The sequence below is a fragment of the Sus scrofa genome, chromosome 8 (assembly GCF_054392235.1).
Source record: "Sus scrofa isolate SSC_HxYL_T2T_F1_AM1 chromosome 8, Sscrofa_HxYL_maternal_Yorkshire_Landrace_v2.0, whole genome shotgun sequence".
Classification (NCBI taxonomy): Eukaryota; Metazoa; Chordata; class Mammalia; order Artiodactyla; family Suidae; genus Sus; species Sus scrofa.
The window spans coordinates 39,384,092-39,406,232 of record NC_139390.1 but is presented as its reverse complement, the minus strand read 5'-3'; positions in this window follow the sequence as shown (position 1 = coordinate 39,406,232).

Genomic DNA, 22,141 nt, shown 5'->3' with positions numbered 1-22,141 from the left:
AACATTGGGGTGTATATATCTTTTCAAATTATGGTTTTCTCTGAATTGATGCCCAGGAGTGGGATTGCTGGATCATAACACAAGGCCTCATTTTAATTCAACACACTCTCTGCCCAAATTCCCATCATTGATCCCTCTTAATGGTCTTTTGCAGGAAATTCATCTTTTACTTGGGTTTATACATTAGGTAAACCCAGGGAGGGTTGTCGCATTAGGAGCAAGGATTTATTACTCTGCTTGATGAATGCAGTACATATTTTCTTTTAAAAAACTACAGTGCACTAAAATATTAGTAGTAGTGAAATAAAAAATAATATAGGGAGTTCCTGTCTTGGCTCAGTGGTAATGAGCCCAAGGACAGGGTTTGATCCCTGGCCTTGCTCAGTGGTTTAAGGATCTAGTGTTGTGGTGAGTTGTGGTATAGATTCCAAATGCTGCTTAGATCTGGTGTTGCTGTGGCTGTGGTGTAGGCCGGCAGCTGCAACTCTAATTTGACCTCTAGCCTGGGAACTTCCATATGCCACCGGTGTAGCCCTAAAAAGACTATATCGTATCTATCTATCTATCATCTATCTATCTATCTATAAATTATCTTAACTGACATTTAACAAGTATGTTCCTTGCATTGCATAATATCTCATTTAAGTCTCTTAACAACTCCTTGAGACGGGTTTAGGAAGCAGACAAAGAAACTGAAGCCCAGAGACATTATGGGATTTAGTCAAAGTCCCACAACTCCCCACCCTCAACATGAAGGTCCAATTGCTCCAGCACAATTTATTGGAAAGGTCATCCTTTCTCACAGCAGTAGGGTGGTACTTTTGTTGTAAATCAAGTATATATGTAGTATATATGTAGTGTATTTCTGAGTGAAGGAACCCCATTTTTAGAACACTCGCTGCAAACATTCCAGAGGATGTGGCCTTGGGTTGGGCATCAGAGCCCTGGTTTCCAGGGCTGTTTTTTTTTTTCAGGGGGAGCTGGGAGACTTAGGAACAGAGGATATATTGATGTGTTTGCTGCTAGTCCAACACTCCCTCCTGGCTTCTTCTGCCTCATCCTACACAGCTAGCAAGTGGTCACCTTCCTTCTTCAGTAACTGCTAATTACACAATGGGAGGCCGCCTGGCCCAGACCTCTTCAGCTATTGGATGGCCTGCAACCAATCAGATTCTTCCTCTTGGTAATTTGACCTGAGATGTACAGAGATGGCTAATTTGCATTGAAGGATCATATGGGATACGTGTTGCAGCAAAATAAAGGAATGCCAGGGCCATGCACCAAGTTACACTTAAGGAAGAAGGTGTGGTTGAGAACGTTGGCTGACGGAGAGAGTGTGCGAGGGAAAAGAAAGAATGGCCGAGAGGCACAGAGAGGCTGGAGATGAAACGCCAGAGGAGAGCGATGCAGACAGAGAGAGAGAGATTGCTTGTACGAGCCCTTGAGAGACACTTATGATTCCATCTACCAACAGTTGTTTGAAACCAATTATGAGAGAGAGGAGAAGAAGGAGGAGATGAACGGGGGGTGGGGGTGGGGGCCTGTGCAATCAAACACACTCCATCACCCAGAGGCAATGCAGTGCGCCTTATCTAATTTTTTTAAAAGTCACATAAAAATATACTTACATTTTCTCTTCTCCTTAGGCCTCCAAGCAGCTTTGAAGTTTGTTTGACACAAGCTCTCACAGAGGCTGTGGTCCCACTGGAGCCAAAATGGTGCTGATTTGCCTGGGTGGCCTTTGGACTTACTACCTTAAAGTTCCCAAAGACTGTGTATCTTTGTAAGAAGTCCTACTTTTTTATTTTTTGTCTTTTTAGGGCCACACCCACAGCATGTGGAAGTTCCCAGACTAGTGGTCAAATGGGGGCTGCAGTTGCCAGCCTCTGCCACAGCCACAGCAACTCAGGATCCAAACTGCATCTGTGACCTACACCATAGCTCACGGCAACACCAGATCCTTAATCCACTGATCGAGGCTGAAGAAGGAACACACATCCTCATGGATACTAGTTGGGTTCGTTACCACTGAGCCACAACAGGAACTCCAGAAGTCCTACTTTTATTCAGGCTAGTTTGGGCATTTCTTGCAACCAAACAGATTCCGATTTGATTGCTTGGAGTTTCTGTTACTTCTTTTGCTTTGTGCACTCAGGAAGGGTGTTGGGCACCATAGTGGAACTTGCCCCGGGAGCAGAACACAGACATTCGTGGGCAGGAAGCTGTGAAAGAGGAGCCTCAGCTTGGGAATTATTGAACGAGGGTAAAATAAACAATAGAGCCTAGACCTCTCCCCGATCCCCCCCCCCCCCCCCACTGCTGAAAACCAGATGTTATGGTCCACTCATGAGATTCCAGTAATGTGCTTCCTAAAACATGGCGCAATGGCTGTCATCGGTGTTCATCTAATAAAATCCACAATGAGTGGGAATAATTGATGTCTGCAAGGGGAAATCAAGAAACTGTGTGTAAATGAGGCCCCCAACAATTTGAGAACAGCTAAAAACTCCAACCTGAATGTGATTTCTCATTAGAAAAAGAAAGTCTAATCAACTGAAGGGAGACCTTTTGGCAGCTTGTAGCTGACCACGTTGGCAGCATGTACCAGCTGTCCAGGTGCGAGAGATGCTTTTCTAGCAAGTGCCAGTTTTCTGGGTCAAGGAGAAGAGCGCTCTGCTGGCACAGGGACCACAACCAGGAAAGACACCTCTACAACTCTCCATCCACCACTTTCTTTTGATCTGATGCCATACTCTCAAGTCACTTTTTTTTTAATTTAAATTTTTATTTTATTTTATTTTATTTTAGAGCTGTACTCATGGCATATGGGGTTCCCAGGCTAGGGGTGGAATTGGAGCTATAGCTGCTGGCCTACACCAGAACCAGAGCCACAGCAATGTGGGATCCGAACCATGTCTGTGACCTACACCACAACTCATGGCAACACCGGATCCTTAGCCCAGTGAATGAGGCCAGGGATCAAACCTGTATCCTCATGGATGCTAGTCAGATTCATTTCTGGGAACTCCTCTAAGTCACTTCTGATTGCCAGTTGTAAAGTATATCTTCCACAGTATTTGTGAGTGGGAAGGCAGTGTTTCAGAAACATGTGGCAGTCCTTAACCACTAGAGCGTAATAACTCTCTTTGTAAGGTAATACATGTGTGCTTTGCTTTATATATTTCAGTGAATGACAAGAGTCAGCATTCTTGATTTCAACCAACTTGGTACCCTAACAAAATTACAGTGAATGACAAGAGTCAGCATTCTTGATTTCAACCAACTTGGTACCCTAACAAAATTAAGAGCAAGGCTCTGGTCTGCTTTCTCCTACAAATCAACTTCATGGTTTTCCCTAATCACCATGGAAGTTTATTTTTAAAACCATCTCACCATTGCCATAGGAATTGGTTGTGTGCTATAATTTGTCAAGGCATTGACAAGATCTTTGCAGCAGGTTACTTAAGAAATGTCTTTGCATTGGAAGGCACACATATCTTCAGAATTTTAAGCATTTCTCTGTCTTAGAGCAGAGAGGAACTGAAGTTGAGCAGGAGAAATAGGGTCATGCATTTGTTTTCTTGGACTGCCATAATAAAATAACACAGACTGGGGGGCTTTAACAACAGAAATTAATTTTCTCACACTTTAGAGGTTGGAAGTCCAAGATCAAGGTGCCTGCAGGGTTGGTTTCCTCTGAGGCCTCTCTCCTGGGCTTGCAGATGGCTGCCTTCTTACGGTGTCCTCACGCAGTTGCTTCTCTGTGCACTCATCCCTTCTCTTCTCAGAGAGACAGCAGTGAGTGATGGCCTGAAGCAAGATCTTAATTCTCTGCTCAGGAATTGAACCTGGGCAGCCTGGTTGAAAACCAGGAATCCTAGCCCCTAGTCTAAGTAGAGGCTAGAAAGAATTGCCCTGATTCTTGCCCCCTGTGGAAAGTGAAAATGTTTCATAGAGGCAAAGACTGAAAACAGGTGCAAAGGTTATTGTTAGAGTCACCGTGCAGCATGTAGGAGAGCAGACAGAGAAGTTAAGTGGTTTAAGGCGGGAATATATACCCTAAAGAGGAGTGCAGGTGCAGGCGTCCCTCTGAGTGAGGAGCGAGCCAGAGAGGTGATTTAAATCACATACATAGGACAGTTCTTCCGGGGCTTTGTTTACCTTTAGCCAATTATCTTGTCTTAATTCTCACACCTGAGTAGACACAGGACTCTCCCCAGTATGTGTGCACATCTTTTGGCAAAGATGGATTCTTGAGCAAAGGATGCCGGGATGGTATCCGGACTTATGACGGCCTGGTGCCTCCTCCCTTACTGACCCCCAGGAGTCTTACTGCGCATGTGTAATTGGGGAGGTCTCCTTGACCCCAGGAGTGATTGAAGTGGTCATCTTATCTTTCTACTCCTGCAGAGCTCAGCTCCTGCCATTAGCTTTTTCCTTGACAAGTCAAAGAGAAACAAGGCCCAGTGTATTTGACCTAACAAGTCCCAGCTGTTCTCAGCCCAGGGGCCCATCTACCTTCTGCCTCACTTCCTCTTTTTTTAAAAATAATTTTTTTCTATAGTTCATTACAATGTTCTGTCAATGCCTACTGAACAGCAAAATGACCCAGTTATGCATAAGTATACATGCTTTTTTTCACATTATCCTCCATTGCAAGTGATTAGGTATAGTTCCCTGTGCTATACAGCAGGATCTCATTGCTTATCTGCCCCAAATGCAATAGTTTGCATCTATGAACCCCAGACTCCCAGACCATCCCTCTCCCTCCCATCCCCCTTGGCAATCACAAGTCTGTTCTCCAGGTCCATCAGTTGTTTCTTTTCTGTAGATAGGTTCATGTAGGACCCTAATCCAGTATGACTGGTGTCTTTATAAGAAGAGGAAGGGGAGCCCTTTCCTTGGATTAGGGCTCTACCTAATGGTCTCATTTCAACTTAAGCACCTCCTTGAAGACCCAATCTCTAAAGGTAGTGACATTCTGGGATACTGGTGCTGGGATGTCTACAGATGACTTTTGAGGGGTCACAATTCAGCCCCTAACAGGTGGTGAAATCTGTCCCATGAAGATAACAAGACTCCTTGGCTAATCTCTGTTGTTCGGATGAGTCAGAGTAACAAAGAGTTGCTGGGCATCAGGTTGGCCCACCGGTGTTAGCACCCCGACTTGGCAGGCAGAATGTCTCCCTACTGTGCCTACAGAAAGTATGATGAAAAGGCAGCTTATATTTCATGTGTTTCATGGACAGAGGCACAGCCAATCTAAGATACCATGGTTTTAATCTCAAAACGGGAGTTTCTGTCATGGCACAGTGGTTAACGAATCCGACAAGGAACCATGAGGTTGCGGGTTCGATCCCTGGCCTTGCTCAGTGGGTTAAGGATCCAGCGTTGCCATGAGCTGTGGTGTAGGTTGCAGACGCAGCTCGGATCCCAAGTTGCTGTGGCTGTGGTGTAGGCCGGCGGCTACAACTCCAATTCGACCCCTAGCCTGGGAACCTCTATATGCCATGGAAGCGGCCCAAGAAATGGCAAAAAGACAAAAAAAATAAAAAAATAAAAAATTAATCTCAAAACGTTTTGGATAGGCAATGACTATAAATATCCCAAGCCATGCAGGGCATTGATCTAGTTTTGGTGTAACAGTTATTATTGTTTAAAGAGAAGGATTTTTTGATGGGGAATGGCCAGTCAGCAGGCCCAGGAGAATTTGCACTTCCTGCGTTGAAGCAGAACTTCCCAGAATTCTGGGGGTTTTAACAACTGGTGCTTGGACAGGGTCATTGGGACCTCTCGAGGGGGCCTATCAAAGGGCCCTTCTGGCTGCTGTGCAGCCTGGGCCAACTTGTTCTCTGCCAGTCTCTGCTCTAGATTTATGAATGATAAGAGGGAACTAGCTAAAAACATGAGCTCGGTTGCCCTAGCAATGCTCTAGGGTTTTTGAGATGCACTGTGATTTTCCCAGGCACAATTTACTTCACATCTCACTGTCCGCTGCCAGCACAGGGCTGGTGTTAAAAGGGTTATAACTAAATTGAGATTTGCAGAGAGCAATGGCCTCTAACCAGAGTTAGAAGCACCAATATATTTATTCATTTATTGAACACCTACTGTAGGGTCAGATACTGTTAGTGGAGCCAGAGATACATTTCTGAAAAACTGGACAAAAATCTCTGCCCCCACGGGTTTTCACTCTATTAGGCAGAGTCAGACAATAAATAAAATCATTAAGTGAAATGCATCTTGTATCCGATAGTGATATATATTTAGAGAAAAAAACAAGATAGGGGAGAGGAATAGAAAGTATCGTAGGAGGTGGGCAGGTTTGCAGTTGTAATTGTGACCAGAGAAGCCTTCATGGAGAAAGTCACATTTGAGCAGAATCTTGAGGAGAGCGAGGGAACTAGCCATGCAGCTCTTTGGAGAAAGAATGTTCCAGGTGGCAGGAATGTCTAGTGTAATGTCCTGAGATGCAGCAGGAAAAGCCAGGAAGCCAGTGTGGCTGAAGAGAGAGAGTTGCAGAACAATAGAAGGAGATTGGGTGGGGGCAGGGCTGGGGGCGGGCAAACCACATAGGGCTGTGTAAGCTGTAAAGGACTTTCTAAGGGTAGACTGGACAAAATTATCAGATATTTAAAGTGTACAAGGTGATGATTTGGTATAATGTGAACTCGTGAAAAGATTTCCCTCACTGAGTTAATTAACACATCTGTCAATGTTGACTGATCCAGCCACTATGAAAAACCAGTATGTGAAATTGGATTGTTATGATCATTATACAACTACAGATGTGATAAATTCATTTGAGTAATAAAAATAAAATAAAATAAAATAGCTCTACAAGTTAAAAAAAAGAATAACAACTTAGGTTCTTTATTAAAGAAGCTTTGGATCCTCTTTATTAAAAATATAATTACAGGTCAAAAAAAAAGAAAAACAGTATGGAAGCTCCTCAAGGAATGAGAATAGAGCTACTGCATGATTCAGCATCCCACTTCTAGGTATATATCCAAAGGAAAAAAATCATTGTCAGAGTTCCTGTAGTGGCTCAGCAGAAATGAATCTGACTAGTATCCATGAGGATGCAGGTTCGATCCTGGTCTTGCTCGGTGGGTTAAGGATTCATCATTGCCATGAGCTGTGATGTAGGTCGCAGGTGCAGCTCTGATCTGATGTTGCTGTGGCTGTGGTGTAGGCCAGCGGCTGCACCTCCGATTCGACCCTTAGGCTAGGAATCTCCATGTGCCGTGGGAACAGCCCTAAAAAGACAAAAAAAAAAAAATCATTATCTCAAAAAAGATATCTGCATCCCCAAATCCATAGCAACATCATTGGCAATAGCCAAGGTATGGAAGAACCTTGACTGAGAGGGGCATGGCCTAACAACTTTTGAAAGAGTTGAGAAGAATTCCAAGAAAGGCAAGCATGGAAGCAGGCAGACCAGTGAAGAGGCTATGGTGCTGACCCAGGCAAGAGATAATGATGGCTCAGACTAGGATGGTAGCAGCAGAGTGGTGAGAAGTGGTTAAATTCCAGTCGTTTTGAAGGCAGACTCCTTAGGTTCTACTGACAGCTTGGATGTGGGTTATGATGGGAAGGAAGAAGACAGAGTTGACTTCAAGGTTTTAGGCTCATAATAACTAGAAATCTAGGAAGTATTATCAGGAGGTATTTCTAGTTAAATGGATAGATTTTTGGAGTATCTGATACACAGACATCACTCTTCTAGACTGTTCTATGAGTAATGAAATGCTAAAATCCTCCAGTCTAGCTTCATAGTACCTGATGCCTGTAATTCATTCGCCTCATTCATTCATTTGCTCATTCATTCCATTCACTCAATGTAATCTCAGATGTCAGCTAGGAGCTCCCTATTTTTTGAGATATAGATGAGATTTATTTGAACACCCCCCTCCCATGTTATATGAAAAAGTTCAAAGGTCTCCCATGGGTTTCCATCAAATACAAAGGGAACTCAAGGTTTTCTGGACTCCTCAATATCCTGGACACCAGCTACCATCAATGCTGCCTTGGGTGTGCCCTCACACCACGTATCCATGGGTGCTGGGCACTCTATGATGATTTGGGTTGGGATACCTGTTTCTTCACTCTCCTCCTTCATCTTCTCTAGGAGTAAAAAGAATTCCCCTCACTGACTTTTACATAGCAGTTGAGTATACACATTTGTGACTTAAGCTTGATCTCCATCCCAAGATCTTACCATAGAGAAACCATGACCTTGAGGCAATTTGAAAGGCTCTAGGCTGGCTGGAGAATGGACTGAAGTTGGGGGAAAGTGGATGGAGACCAAGGCACCTCTGCTGCCTCTCACTGTGTGGTTATCTGCAGCTCACTGTGCCACACTCTGTTAAAGGGGCCCCATTCTAGTGCTGCTCACACTCCAATCACACACTTTATTTATTTATTTATTTTTTAAATTTTTTTTGTCTTTTTGTCTTTTGTTGTTGTTGTTGTTGTTGTTGCTATTTCTTGGGCCACTCCCGCGGCATATGGAGGTTCCCAGGCTAGGGGTTGAATCGGAGCTGTAGCCGCCGGCCTACGCCAGAGGCACAGCAACGCAGGATCTGAGCCGCGTCTGCAACCTACACCACAGCTCATGGCAACACCGGATCGTTAACCCACTGAGCAAGGGCAGGGACCGAACCTGCAACCTCATGGTTCCTAGTCGGATTCGTTAACCACTGCGCCACGACGGGAACTCCACCAATCACACACTTAGCCACATAGCTACAATGGGTTTTACTTTCCTCTCCACCCCAGGACTCAATCTATGGGGTTGGACCAGAGAGAAAGCCAAGTTATAATCATCAAGTTACAATCTAAACAGGGCCATCCCTTCTCTCTAGTCACTGCAGATGCTCTGTTGAGCCCAGCTGGTTTGATCCAGCATCTTCTTCCCTAGGACATGTTATCCTGGGAGGCCCTCCATCGCCCTGCCAGGTATTATTTGGCAGACCCACCCCGCCTATTTGCCAAAAGTGCCCGGACATGTCTGGCTGTCATTTAGACTCTAGTTGGAACTTACAGATTTGGTGAATTGTTTCTTCATAACACTGTGGCCTCAGTCAGTGACATTTATATTGGTCTTGAGTCAAACTACTTTGGTGTGGAAAAAATATCCATACTCTGACATGGTCATAGTTAAATACACTATTTGTGATAATTAGTTTGTTTATTTAGTCTCCATTCTCAAATCGATATCCTTTGAAAAGCAGCTTCTAATTGGCCTGGTGTAGCCTGTAAAGCAATTTTTTATATTATATAAGAATGATATATTTTAAAAGAAATGTGACATCTGAAAGATCTATATTTATATATAATATATAAAATACATATAAAATGAATATTTTCTAAATGACCAATGCATGCTGCTGTACAACCATGCATGGGAAAAAAATTCATTCAAACTAAAAAATGGACCAAAGAGTTTTTAAATAATGATTTTTATTTTTTCCATTATAGCTGGTTTACAGTGTTCTGTCAATTTTCTACTGTACAGCAAAGTGACCCAGTTACACATGTATACGTATACATTCTTTTTCTCACATTAGCCTCTGAACCAAAGGATTTTTAATACAACAGAATATGGAAAATTCATTCATCTGGTTTAATACACACCAAAATTAACCTTTAGGAAACTACCACTTGTCAAGTTTTGATGTGCTCTCAAGGAAGACTATCCACAATTATCTGAAAAGGCTATTGAACTGTTTATCCCTTCTCCAACTCTATATTTGTACAGAGATGAGTTTTCTTTATACACATAAACTAAAACAACATAATGCAACAGACTGACGGCAGCAAGCCGATATGAGAATCTGACTGTCTTTTATTAAGCGTAATATAAAACAGATGGGCAAAAATGTCAAGCGATGACACTTTTCTCACTAATTTGTTTTGGAAAATAGAGTTATTTCTTTCAACAGCTTTATTAAAGTATAATTGAAATACAATAAACTCCCCATGTTGAAAGTGTACAATTTGATACATTTTGACATATGAACACATCAATGAAACTATCACCCCAATCAAGATAATGAACTTGTCCACCACTCAAATGTTTCTTCCGGTCCCTTTTTAACCTATCTCCTCTGTGCCCCTACCGCCCCGTCTTGATTCCATTTCTAGGCAGCTACTGGTCTTCCATCATTCTCTTTTAGTTTGCATTTCCTAGAATTTCGTATAAATGAAATTATAGAGTATTGGACATTTTTTTGTCTGCCTTCAGTGTCACCTGTGTTTTTGCAGGTAGCAACAGCTCATTCATTTTTATTGCTGCGTGTTCTTCCACTGTATGTATGTAGCGTAATTGGTTTTTCTACTCACCTCTTGCTGTGGTCTGAATGTTTGTGTCCCCCTAAAACTGATATGCTGAAAAACTAAAGCCCAAGGTGATGGTATGAGGAAGAGGGGCCTTGGGATGCGATTAGGTCGTGAGGACAGAACCCTCATGAATGAGATCGATGCCTTTATAAAAGAGGCCCCAGAGAGCTTGCTTGCCTCTTTTGCCACATGAGGGTACAAGTCTGCAGCTCAGAAGAGGGGCCTTCCCACCAGGGTGGCCCCCTGATCTCAGATGGCCAGGCTCCTGATGTGTGAGAAATAAATGGCTGCTGTTTGTGAGCAATTCAGTCTGTTGTATTGTGTAATAGGAGCCTGAACACACTAAGACATTTGTTTATGGGCATTTAGATTGTTTCAGGTTTTGATTATTATAAATACAAATAAAGCTGCTGTGAACATTTGCATACAAGTCTTTTTTGGGGGGGGCACAGATGCAGCACATGGAAGTTCCCAGGCTAGGGGTCAAATCTGAGCTGCAGCTGCTGGCCTATGCCACAGCCACAGCAACACGGGGTCTGAGCCACATCTGTGACCTTAAGCCACTAAACGAGGCCAGGAATTGAACCCTCATCCTCATGGAAATTAGTCGGGTTTGTTACTGCTGAGCCATGAAGGGAACTCCAAAAAACTTTTTCTAAAAGATTTAGTTTGAATACAAAGACTAAGATAGTTTGAGAGTAAAACAATGGGAAAATACCACATAAAACTAATGGTAAGAAAACAGATTAGGCTAAATTAATATGGTACAAGGTATACACACATTAAAATGAAAAGTATTACCAAAGATAAAGTCAGGATTTTCATAGTAATAAAAGGGCCAAGCATCAAGAAGACAAATAAATTTTAAATGTGTCTGCATCTAATAATGGAACATGAAACAAACATGACAGCAATAAAGGAAGAAATAAACAAAGCAATCACAATTGGAGATGTAACATTTGTTCTCAATAAATGTTGGAATAGGCAATACCAGGCCTGGCTAACAGTCAACAGCACAGTGGTTTTTTCTTCAGGAGTAGGAGAGAGAGAGATTGACTGGAAAAGAGAGTGCGAGAGCTTTCTGGAGTGATAAAAATGTTTTATTATTGATATCTTTCGTAGGCTGGTAGAAACATCTGTCAAAACTCCTCACAGTTAATACTTACAATCTGTGTATTTACCTTTAGGTAAAATATACTCAGTATTTCAATGGAGCATAAGTTGATAAAATTTGGTTTTGGATATGTTAAAATTTGGTTTTAGATACGTTAGACATCAAAGAGAACATATCAAAGTGATATGTAAGTTGGATATGTGAATCTGAAGCGCATGTTGGTACTTAAAAAGTTGAGAGACATTAGTATGTAGATGGTATTTGAATCCACAGAACTGAATGAGATCACTTAAATACTGAACATAGAGGAGGCATCTAAGGACTAAGGCTTGAACACACCTGTCAATCCCTAGAATTTGAGACAGTAAAGGGACCAGCAAAGGACATTGAGAATGTGGAGTTCCCGTCATGGCTCAGTGGTTAATGAATCCGACTAGGAACCATGAGGTGGTGGGTTTGATCCCTGGCCTTGCTCAGTGGGTTAAGGATCTGGCATTGCTGTGGCTCTGGCGTAGACAGGTGGCTACAGCTCTGATTCGACCCCTAGCCTGGGAACCTCCATATGCCGTGGGTGTGACCCTAGAAAATACAAAAGAGAGAGAGAGAGAGAGAGAGAGAGAGAGAGAGAGAGAGAGAGAGAGAGAATAATTACCTAGTGAGATTTGAAGAAAATCAGAAGGATGTAAAGTTGAATTAAGGAAAGTTTCAAGGAGGACAGAATGATCAAGTCCAATTCTGTGGAGATATTCAATAAGAGGAGTGCTAATAACAGCTCACCAACTTTTCCAGGAGGAAATTCACTGATAACTTTAAAAGAGAAGATACATTGAAATGGTAGAATGCCAGCCTGATTGGAATGGTTCAAGGAGAGTATATGAGGAGACATAGAAAACTCTTTCCAGGAGCTTGTTTCTATGTTCCTCAGATGAAATAACACAACCACTCATCATTTGCACAATGCTTGTGGGTCTTGGATGCTGCTCTTTAGGGAGAATATACTTGAGAATGATACTGCTAAATGAAAACTTAGGAAGCATATCCACCAGTGATTTTGAAGAAGTGTTCTAACAAAAGCTGTGGAGCTACCCCTCACGATAGGATTGGATGTATCCACACAGTGAATTTGGGCATGCTAGGATTTCAGTTCCTTTTCATACTGATTTTTAAACACATTTGTAAAATGTGTGTAGAGAAGAAACTGAGCCCTCTTCTGTGTGTGGGAGGGTGGATGACTCTTTTTCTTTAACCTTTTTAAAATTAAAGTATAGTTGATTTACAATAGTGTGCCAATTTCTGCTGCACAGAAAAGTGACCCAGTCATGGGTCCTTTTCTTACATAATCTTCCTTGTGCTATATAGTAGAATGTGCTTATCCATTCTAAACATAACCTTTTCTCTTTTGAACCAAGCAGTCCAGCACTGACCCAATGCACCTGCCTCATCGGTATAAAACATCTCCATTAAGCATGACCTTTATTAGGGACCAAACTTCTCTCCTTCAAGTATTCCTTTTAAACATAATATGTTATTCCTCCTTAGATAAACTATGATCGATTCATATTTTCTGCTAGCATATAAATTCAACTCCACCTACGAGACACAAAATAGCAATGGCATAAATGAAATAGTATTTTATTTCGCAGACACAGGAAAATCTGTGCTGACAGCAGATTTGCTCTGTAAGATCCCTGGAAGCCTAGACTCATTCTCTCTTGTTGCTCCACCAACTGTGTGGTATAGTTTTTATCCATATGGTCCAAGATAAGTCACACCCATGTTTGTACTCTAGTCAATGGGAGCGGGGAAAGAGGAGGAGGTCAGCGTGTCCTTTCTCTTTAAGGGCAGGACCTAGTGTTGCACATATCATTTTGATCTCATCCTTTTGGCCAGCACTTGGATGTAGAGTCACGAGGGTGCCTGAGGCACATGGTCTTTATTCAGAGTGGCCTTATGTTCAGCTACAAAAAAAAAAAAAAATCACTGTGGGAAAGGGGAAACTGGATAGCTACACAAAACCTGCAGTCTCTGCTTCAGCTGTGTGCTTTTCCTAGCTTTTAGGCTTCTAGTGCTCCTTTAGAGACTGGGGCATGGGAAGGTGGATAGCCTGCCTCTTATTCTGCATCCACTCTTGAGATTACCATGAGGATGAGGAGAAGGTATGGGGGATGGTCCTACAATACATTGTCAACACGTGCAGCAGCATCTCCTTTGGTTATTTCATATATTTGACTTCTGTATGAGCTATTATTGGAAGAAAGAGTCACCCATCTGTGATGGTTAATTTATGCATCAACATGATTGAGCCCTGGGGTGCCTCACACTTTGATCACACATTGTCTTGATGTGTCTGTGCAGGTGTTTGGGGATGAGATTAAGATTTGAATTGGTAGACTGAGTAAAGAAGTCTTCTCCAAAGAAGACATACCAATGGCCAAAAAACACATGAAAAGATGTTCAACATCACTCATCATTAGAGAAATGCAAATCAAAACCACGATGAGGTACCACCTTACCCCAGCCAGAAGGGCCATCATCCAAAAGTCTACAAACACTAAGTGCCGGAGAGGGTGTGGAGAAAAAGGAACCCTATTACACTGTTGGTGGGATTGTAAATTGGTGAAATCACTGTGGAAAACAGTATGGAGATGCCTCAGAAAACTAAAAATAGAACTACCATTTGATCCAGCAATCCCACTCCTGGGCATCTACCCAGAGAAAACCATGACTCGCAAAGACACATGTACTCCAATGTTCATTGCAGCACTATTTTCAATAGCCAAGACATGGAAACAACCTGAATGTCCATCAGCAGAGGAATGGATCAAGAAGATGTGGTATGTATACACAATGGAATATTACTCAGCCATTAAAAGGAATGAAATACCAGATTTTTTGCAACATGGATGGACCTAGAAATTATCATGCTAAGTGAAGTCAGTCATATAATGAGACACCAACATCAAATGCTTTCACTGACATACGGAATCTGAAAAAAGGACAGGATGAACTTCTTTGCAGAACAGATACTGACTCACAGACTTTGAAAAACTTATGGGCTCCAAAGGAGACAGTTTGGGGGGTGGGGGGATGCACTGGGGTTATGGGATGGAAATCCTATAAAATTGTATTGTGATGATCATTGTGCAACTATGAATGTAATAAATTCATTGAGTAATAAAAAAAATTTGAATTGGTAGACTGAGTAAAATAGATTGCCCTTCCTAGCATGGGTGGGCCTCATCCAATCAGTTGAAGGCCTGAAGAAAACAAAAAGGTTGACTTTCCAGGAGGAAGGCAGAACTCTCTCTGTCTGACTGCCCTGAGCAGGGACATAATCTTGTCCTACATCCCAACTTGAACTGAAACATTGGCTCTTCTTGGGTTATGAGCCTGCTGGCTTTCAGACTGGAACGTACATCAGACACTCCTGGGACTCCAGCTTGCTGACTGGAGATCTTGGGCCTTCTCAGCCTCTGTAATTGCATGAGCCAATTCCCTGTAAGAAATCTCTCGGAGTTCCTGTCGTGGCACAGTGGTTAATGAATCCGACTAGGAACCATGAGGTTGAGGGTTCGATCCCTGGCCTTGTTCAGTGGGTTAAGGGTCTGGTGTTGCTGTGGCTGTGGCGTAGGCTGGCAGCTACAGCTCTGATTAGACCTCTAGCCTGGGAACCTCCATATGCCGTGGGAGTAGTCCTAGAAAAGGCAAAAAAAAAAAAAAAAAAAAAAAAGAAATCTCTCTCTCTCTCTATGTATCTCTATCTCTGTCTGTCTCTATTTCTATCTCTATACCTCCTATTGGTTCTGCTTCTCTGGAGAACGAATACACAACCTAAAAAAAAAACTAGAAGCCATGGATTTAGTCCCCATATGTAACAGATGGGGAAATTGAGACCCAGAATGATTAAGTGCTTCCACAAATTAGATCCAAGGCTAAAGATTGTCTTTTTTTTTGAATATTTTCAAAATATTTTATTATGAAAATTTCCGAATGTACAACAAAGCCGAAAGACTCTCACATGGAATGTCTCTCTATGTATCACTCAGAGTCTATGACTATCATTTTATCATGTTGCTTATGGCATGTCTATTCACCCCTCTATGTCCATCCATTAATCCATTTTCTTTGTCGAATGCATTTCAAATAAATTGCAAGAGTTTCCTGGTGGCTCAGCAGGCTAAAGATCCAGCATTGCCACTGCCATGTCTCGGGCTGCTGCTGTGGTATGGGTTCGATCCCAGGCCTGGGGAACTTTTGTATGCTGTGGGCATGGCCAAAACATTTTTTTCATTAAAAATAATAAATTGTAGACATTAGCATGCTTCTAAGAACCAAAGATAGTCTTCTAACAGTCAGTCTAATTTTCTCTCCAGAGAGGGTTTCTTGTCTTTCAGGTCATACTACAGATGCAAATACAATGTGTTTTACTAAAAGGCATATTCATGCACGATTTCTCAAGTACAGCTGATCTTAGGTTTCGTATTATTTGAATAACCTCCATAGAGACAGTAAAATAAAAATTCACTTTTCATATGAAGGTTTTCCCTATGCTACAAGGATGGCAAGATGAGGGAAGCAAACATATTGTGTTATTTGGATGGTCAAGCCTTGGAACAGGACCTCTCAAATCTCTTTGGTAACTGAATTGGTGATTGAATTCCACCAGCAAATGCCAACATCCCCAAAGTAAAAACACAAGTGTCAGAGCAGAGAAATACTTAAGCCCTCTGCATTAAGCAGACTAGACTCTGATTTGGTTTCCAAAGCTCAAAAATAAATTAACCTCTCTCTGAGGCAAAGCTTATGTAAGTAACACCGTGCCCTGTTTTCCCTTGCATGGGGGTGGTTGGAGAAAGCAGTCTCTCTGAAACAGACATCGGGAAGAAGCATCTTTTCTATGCATTCAATGACAATATTTTCTGTACCAAAAATGAGGTCACGTCAGCAATAACTTTCAGGAAAGAGTTCATGGAAACTCTAGATAATGACTGAGGTTTTTGGGAATTTGTGCCACTATAATTTTTTTTTTTTTGTCTTTTTAGGGCCACACCTGCAGCATATGGAAGTTCCCAGGGTAGGGGTAGGGGTCAAATTGGAGCTGAAGCTGCTGGCCTATGCCATGGCCACAGCAACACGGGATCCAAGCTTTGACCTACACCACAGCTCATGGCAATGCTGGATCCTTAACCCACTGAGTGAGGCCGGGGATTGAACCTACGTCCTCATGGATACCAGTTGGGTTCATTAGCACTGAGCCATGATGGGAACTCCACCAATACAAGGTTTTTATACAAGGGGAAAAAAAGCCCAGCTTTTCTGGAGGTATGATTTATATAATATAAAGTTCATTTAAAGTGTACAATTTACTGGTTTTTAATAAATCACAATGCTGTGAATCCATCACCACTACCTAATTCCAGAATATCTTTGTAACCCCTCAAAGAAGCCCCTTGCCCATGAGCAGGGACTCGCCTTTTCTGCCTCTCCCCAGTCCAGGGCCACCACTAATCTACCTCTCTTTATGTGGATTTCCCTCTTCTGGACATTTTGTTGAAACTGAACCTTACAATATGCGACCGTCAGTGTCTAGCTTCTTTCACCTAGCATAACATTTTCAAGGCTTGTTCAAATTGTCGAATCTGGGAGTTCCTGTCATGGAATCTGACTAGGAACCATGAGGTTGCAGGTTCGATCCCTGGCCTGGCTCAGTGGGTTAAGGATCCAGCATTGCTGTGAGCTGTGGTGTAAGTTGCAGACACAGCTCAGATCTGGCGTTGCTGTGGCTGTGGTGTAGGCTGGTGGCTACAGCTCCAATTCGACCCCTAGCCTGGGAACCTCCATATGCTGCAGTTGCGGCCCTAGAAAAGACAGAAAGACAAAAAAAAAAAAAAATTGTTGAATCTATCAGAATTTCATTCCTTTTTATGGTTAAATAATATTTCATTATGTGGATATACCACATTTTATTTATCCACTGATGAATATGTTGGTGTTTCTATTTTTTGACTATTATCAATAATGCTGTTATGACATTAGTACAAGTTTTTGTGTGAACATATGCTTTTGGTTCTTTTTAGCATGTACCTAGTGGTGGAATTGCTGGGTCATATGGTTGCTCTGTGTTTAACATTTTGAGGAACTACTAAATTGTTTTTCATTTTCCATTCCCAACATCAGTGTCTGAGGGTTTCAATTTCTCTATATGCTCACCAACACTTGCTATCATCTGTTTTTTTAATTATAAAAAAATCAGGTTTTTTTGGTTCATATAAAGTGGTATCTCATGGTTTTCATTCGCATTTTCGTAATGATTGATGTTGAACATGGTTTCATTGCTTCCCCGTCGTTTTTTATCTCCGTGTAAATTACCTGTTCCTGTATTTTGCCCTTTTAAAAAATTTCATTGTCAGAGTTCCCTGGTGGCACAGCAGGTTAAGAAGGATCTGGCATTGTCTCTGCTGTGGCTTGGGTCACTGCTGTGGCGCAGGTTCAGTCCCAGGCTGGGAAACTTTCCACATGCCACTGATGTGGGGAAAAAACAAAAAATAAAAACAGGAAAAATTTTTCATTGTCTGTCTATAAATACTGAGTTCTTTAAATAAGTTCTTTGTTAGATATATGTGTTACAATTATTTTCTCTCAGTACATAGCTGACTTTTTTATTTCCTTTTTTTAAAAAATCTTTTTTGCTGCATGTGGATGTTCCCAGGCTAGGAGTTGAATCAGAGCTGCAGCCACAGCAACACCGGATCCAAGCTGCATTGGCGACCTACTCTGCAGCTTGCAGCAATGCAGATCCTTAACACACTGAGCAAGCCCAGGAATCAAACCCACATCCTCATGGACACTACGTCCGGTACTTAACCTGCTGAGCCACAACCATAGCTCCTTTCATTTTTTAAAAATGTTGTTCAAAGAGGAGAAAAGTTTCTTTCTTACACATTTTCTTTCAGAAGTTTTAGAGCTACAGCTCTGATTCGACCCCTAGCCTGGGAACTTCCATAGGCCACAGGTGCACCCCTAAAAAGACAAAAAAAAAAGATTCTTTATACCTACATATTCTGGGGGGCTGAAAAGTCAAAACTGGGGAACTTTTAAGGTTCACGTTTTTCAAGAAAGAGTATTTGGGATAAAAATTGTTTGGCTAGAATGAAAGGAAGCAGGAGATGGTACGGAGATGAGATAAGCTTTGGCAATATTTCATTTTCATCTCTGTACCTTGCTGCGTATACAGTAGGCATTCATGTAGACAATAGACATTGGTTGATATGGACTTTCAACATTCAGTACAAGTGGTACTTCTCCTTTATTAGCAGCCAGCGCATTTCCAGCCCTGCATTTCCCTGTGGAAGGAATCATTGCTTTATTTTGGCACTTTTGAAATAATGGCAGATATTTTGAATGCAAGAGCAATAGCAGTGGAATGGAAAAGAATTATCAGCAAGTGAGATTTCTAGTGTGGGTGTTGAAAACTAATGAAATGCTGTATTATTCTGTGTTCTGCTCTAGAGAACTTTCGATATTCTTCTTCTTTAGTTCAATTTGACTCCATTACCTATTATAGTTGCAGAAATGTGAAGAATAAAAAGTTCAGAAGCCATTTGTGTTCAATAGAGTGCAATTAAAAAGTCCCAGGCAAGCTCATAAACAAGAGAGCTAGCAAAAAGAAAAAAAAAATCAAGAAGTAAATGTTGAAGCGAGTTATAACCTGCCAGATATGAGAAAGGCAATAGAAAATCGAAAAAAAAAAAAAAGAAAAAGAACAGTATGACCACTAATTAGCAAATGGAAAAAGATAATTAGAGGCCCCAAAGAAGACTGAATTGTGAAAAATGCTTCTTCAGTTTCAACAAAGAAATTGCAGGCAGTGACAAGCTTTTAAACTTACAATGAGGATTGATGAATAGAAAAGAATTTGTATCAGGATATTTCAGGGAACAAAGAAATAAATGAGTCCAAGCTACAGTTTTTTTTTTTAAAAAAGCTATTGGACTAAAACATTCCTGCTAAAGGTAGACGATGTCACTGTCCTCTCATACTCGCCTTTGTGTTACCACAACTGTTTCGATTCTTGCATCCTGGATGGTCAATGTCTCTGGGGGACGTTGTTTTTTGCTGGTTTAGGGTCGCTACCATCTGCGGTAACCACATCCTCAAAACACACACACACAAAACAAATCCCTTATATATTATCTTCATTTTCACGCTTCTAACCCATCTCATCCATAGTTTGCAATGACCTTGATTGAGGTCTGATGGTTACTGTTAATGAGTACTGAAATAAGACCACAAAGCAAAAGAGAGGCTTTTGCCTAGAATTGGTTCAAGAAACGTCAACAACACAAACTGTCCCCGACAATATAAATAGTTGCCATTTCTTCCATACCTCGTATTGACAGGCCCTACTCACACGATGTCTGATTGAATCCTCACAACAATCTTAGGATGTTGGTATAATGACCTTTGTTTTGCAGACGAGGAAACTGCAGTTTGGAGAGACTTGGTAACATGCTCAAGACCTCCTAGCTGGTAAGTGGCAGAAGCGGACTTGACCCAACTTCTTCTGACACCAACCCACAGGCTCTTACCGACTCAAGTTTCTACTCTTTGTGAGTCCCTTTACAACTTGAAGGGCTTTCACAGAAGAAATGACAGCTAGCAAAATCTGATGACACTGAAAAAGACCTGCTGTGAGAAGAGAGAAAACAAAAGAGAGTGGGAGTGAATCTTAAATCAGGGGTTAGAGTCTCAAGTCAGTGAGAAAACCAAAAATACCTTATAGACAAAATTACCTTTGAGTGGCTGTGATGGATGAAGCATGCTCTAGCCTATCTCCCTGATTCCAATGTTGGCCAGAATACCTACAGCTATCTGAGACTCCAAAGAATAAATATCTTGGGGGTAAAATAAAATCTTGAAGAATGACTGATTCATGGGTAGATTTTCTTTCTTTCCTTCCTCCCTCCCTCCCTCCACTTTTTTTCTTTCTTTCACCCACCACATCTTCCAGTTTATACTCAAAAGCCACCTGAATCCTGGAATTGGGCAGAGAGTGTAGACACAACAGGCAAAGAAAAATCCTTACGTTTTGACTAGAGGACCAGGAAGTGGAGCCCTTGCCTGGCAAAGCATGAGCAAGAAATGCTCCTTCTCTTCATTTTCCTCTCTTTTTTTCCTCTCTCAGTCCCACTCTGAGGCAAATCCCTCCTTCTCCGAGGTCAACATAACTCGCACGCCAAACTAGGGGAGTTTAACAGGAGAAGACACAGGAAGAGGAGGAGGGAAATTTAGTTGGATATCCCTCATGAATATAGGCACAAAAATCCCTAACAAAATAGTAATGATCCAAATCCAGCTACATTTAAAAAGTATAACATCCCATTCTCAAAGCGGTAGTCGGGAGACATGGTTTATCCTGGGAATACAAGACTAGTTCAGCATTCTAAAACAATCAACATCATTCACCTTTTTATGTTAATAGACTATAGTAAAAGAATAAGATCATTTTAAGGCAAAAAATTCAACAAAAGTCAACATACAGTTATTACAAAACCCCAAACTCATAAAGAGTATCTATTTAAAAAAGAACTATGTTAACATCATCATTTATTTATTATTTTTTAATCTTTTTTTTTTAAGGGCTACACCCCCGGCATATGGAGGTTCCCAGGCTAGGGGTCCAGTTGGAACTGTAGCTGCTGGACTCTGCCACAACCACAGCAATGCCAGATTTGAGCAGCCTCTGCAATCTACACCACATACACCACGATGGCAGGGCCGGCTCCCCCACCCACTGAGTTTGAGGCCAGGGATCAAACCTGCGTCCTCATGGATAATAGCCAGATTCATTTCCGCTGAGCCACAATGAGAAATTAGTTAGCGTCATATTTAATGATGAAAGACTGAATGCTTCTCTTTTAAGACTGGGAACAAGGGAAGGCTGGCTGTTTTCACAATTCCTACTCAACAGTGTTCTAGTTGGTGCAATATGGCAAGAAGAAGAAATAAAGTGGTATAGATTGAAAAGCAAAAAAAACCTGCCTTTATTCACAGATGACACAATTGTCTACATAGAAAATCCCAAGGAGTCTACAAAAATGCTCCTACAATTAAAAAATGAATTTAGCATGGTTGAAAAATATATAATGTACAAAATGAATTGCATTTCTCTCTATAGATTTGAACAATTAGAAAGAAATTTTTAAAAAGAATTGTTTTCAATAGTTTCTCCAAAATAAAATGCTTGGGTATAAATCCAACAGAACATAGCTAGGCTTTATATGCAGAGAACTCTAAAATGCTGATGAAAGAAATCAAAGATCTAAATAAAAGGAGAGGTACAATATGCAAATGAATTGGAAGACCAAATATGGCTAAGATGTCAGTTCTCACCAAATTCATCTACAGATTTATTACAATCTCAAACAAAATACCTCCATTTTTTTTTTCGGTAATATCAAAAGTTGATTCTAAAATTTATACAAAATACAAAGTAATCAGAACAGCTAATTCTAATTAGTAATAGAAAGAGGGAAAAATTTGGAGGACTCAAATTACCCGATTTTGGGGAGTTCCCATCATGGTTCAGTGGTTAACGAATCCGACTAGGAACTATGAGGTTGAGGGTTCGATCCCTGGCCTTGCTCAGTGGGTTAAGGATCCAGCGTTGCCATGGGCTGTGGT